This window comes from Citrus clementina, unplaced genomic scaffold (genome assembly GCF_000493195.1).
Source record: "Citrus clementina cultivar Clemenules unplaced genomic scaffold, Citrus_clementina_v1.0 scaffold_8, whole genome shotgun sequence".
NCBI lineage: Eukaryota > Viridiplantae > Streptophyta > Magnoliopsida > Sapindales > Rutaceae > Citrus > Citrus x clementina.
In genome coordinates, this window is record NW_006262022.1 from 19836620 (window position 1) to 19839777 (window position 3158).

Genomic DNA, 3158 nt, shown 5'->3' on the forward strand with positions numbered 1-3158 from the left:
TTAAAATACATCACTTAATTTATATAGGAAGGGAGGGGTTCCTTTCATCTTCCCTCAACAATGCCATTAGAGCGTAATTTTAATGTCATAATCCCATATTTAATTATTCAATCTTTTGTTTAGTGTCTTTTGGCGTCTTCACACTCCATAAACATTAAATATATAAGATTTGTGGCATCATTATTTCTCATCTTTTTTTATTCTCTATTATCTAATTTATTCTCTATTATCTAATATATTGGGTGAGAGTAAAAAATAATTACATTACAAAATATTAAAAATCTATATCTATCTATCTATCTATCTATATATATATATATATATATATATATATATATATATATATATATATATATATATATATATATATATAAAGTTGAGACTAGAGGAGGTGATGTGGCATCACTATTTCTCATCTTCTTGTATTCTCTATTATCTAATAAATTGGTTGATATTAAAAAAATAATTATATTACAAAATATTAAAAATAAAAAATAATTATTAGATTATAAAAGATTACATGTCTCTTCCTCTTTCTATTTAAATTCAATAATATTTAACTATTAATAATAATTAATTATAAATCTTGAAACATTTATTTATTTTATTATGCCAACAACTAAACTTTAGTGGCTTAAATATATCAATTAATTAATATAGGAAGGAATGTTTCTTCATCTTCCCCCAACAATGCCATTAGGGTCTAATTTTAATGCTATAATCTAATATTTAATTATGCAACCTTTTGTTTAGTGCCTTTTGGCTTCTTCAAACTCTATAAATATTAAATAGTTAAGATTTGTGTCATTATTATTTCTCATTTTTTTATATTCTCTATTATCTAATATATTGGTTGAGATTAAAAAATAATTACATTACAAAATATTAAAAATAGAAAATAATTAATAGATTACAAAAGATTACATGTCCCTTCCTCTTTCTATTTAAATTCAACAATATGTAACAATTAATAATAAATTAATTATAAGTTTTGAAACATTCATTTATTTTATTAAGCCAACAACTAAACTTTAGTAGTTTAAAATACATCAACTAATTAATATAGGAAGGAAGGTTCATTTATCTTCCCTAACCAATGCCACTAGGACCTAATTTTAATGTCATAATCCCATATTTAATTATGCAACCTTTTATTTAGTGTCTTTTGGCTTCTTCAAACTCTATAAATATTAAGCATTTAAGATTTATTATGTTTGGGGTTTTTTTTTTATTTAACCAACATCCTCTTTAGAAATGTTCTTGTGTTTTTATTTTTGACTTATTTAAATTTTTAGTATTTTGTACTTCATGGAGTACTCTTTTTTTCATGAGTTAAACAATGATAAAGATAATTAGATGATAAGGGTTAGGTTTTGTAAGATGTGGGAGTCTGTTAATACCAAGAAAAATAGAGAGTTGATTAGTGTGAACATAATTTTTATTGATGAAAAGGTTGTGTACACTTAACTATACACATTAATATATATTTTTAATGTTAACAAAAAAATAATTAACTTTCATAAATAACATTAGTTTTATAAGGTTGCGTCATCTTAAAAAAATAATTAATATTTTTTATCAGTTTCATCAAGTGCAGAGTAATAAAAAAAGATAATACTAAATTATTTTTTTAAAGCCGCACGAAGTGCGGTTCTATTTCCTAGTATATATATAAAGCTGAGACTTGAGGAGGTGATGTGGCATCACCATTTCTTATATTTGTATATTATCTATTATCTAATAAATAGAGAAATTTTCTTTTAGATTTAGCTTTTCATCTTCTGATAATTAATTTGTTTGTTATTACACAATAACAATTATGTAAAGATTTTAATGAGGCATATTCTTTGTAATGAACATCCAAGGGGGAGTGTTATGAATTTATTAAAATAAATGTAGATGTTCATAATATATATCTCTTAGTCTCCCCACTATCTCCCATTAGCAACCTTTAGCTTCTCTATAACTCCCACTATCTCACAAGGAATTATGATCCATAATTTTTCATTAATTTTATGGAGTAATTATGTAACTATAAAAGGAGAGCTTATCTTTTTGTTTTGTACACACACAATTGGAATTGATAAAATCACTCTATAATATATTCTCTCATTTTATTCTTTATCTTGCGTTGCTTCTTTATTTATATTGCTGGCTAATAGCTTTTTTTTTTTATTTTTTATAAGGCTTCCTCATCTTAAAAAAAATCAATTCATATTTTTTATCAGTTTCATCAAGTGTAAAGTAAAAAAAAAGGATAATACTAATTTCTTTTTTCAAAGCCGCGTGAAACACAGTTCTATTTTCTAGTATATATATAAAACTAGGACTACAAGAGGTGATGTGGCATCACTATTTCTCATATTCTTATATTCTCTATTATCTAATATATTGGTTGAGATTAAAAAATAATTACATTACAAAATATTAAAAATAAAAAATAATTATTAGATTACAAAATATTAAATGCCTTTTCCTCCTTCTATTTAAATTCAACAATATGTAACCATTACAAATAATTAATTATAAGTCTTAAAACATTCATTTATTTTATTATGCCAACAATTAAACTTTAGTGACTTAAAATATATCAATCAATTAATTAATATAGGAAGGAAGGTTCCTTCATCTTCCCTCAACAATGCCATTAGGGCTTAATTTTAATGCCAAAATCCCATATTTAATTATACAACATTTTGTTTAGTGCCTTTTGGCTTCTTCAAACTCTATAAACATTAAGTATTTAAGATTTGTGGCATCATTATTTATCATATTTTTATATTCTCTATTATCCAATATATTGGTTGAGATTAAAAAATAATTACATTACAAAATATTAAAAATAGAAAATAATTATTAGATTACAAAAGATTACATGTCTCTTCCTGTTTCTATTTAAATTCAACAATATGTAACCATTAATAATAATTAATTATAAGTTTTGAAACATTCATTTATTTTATTAAGCCAACAACTAAACTTTAGTAGCTTAAAATACATCAACTAATTAATATAGGAAGGAAGGTTCCTTCATCTTCCCTCACCAATGCCATTAGGGTCTAATTTTAATGTTATAATCCCATATTTAATTATGCAACCTTTTGTTTAGTGTCTTTTGACTTCTTCAAACTCTATAAACATTAAGTATTTAAGATTTA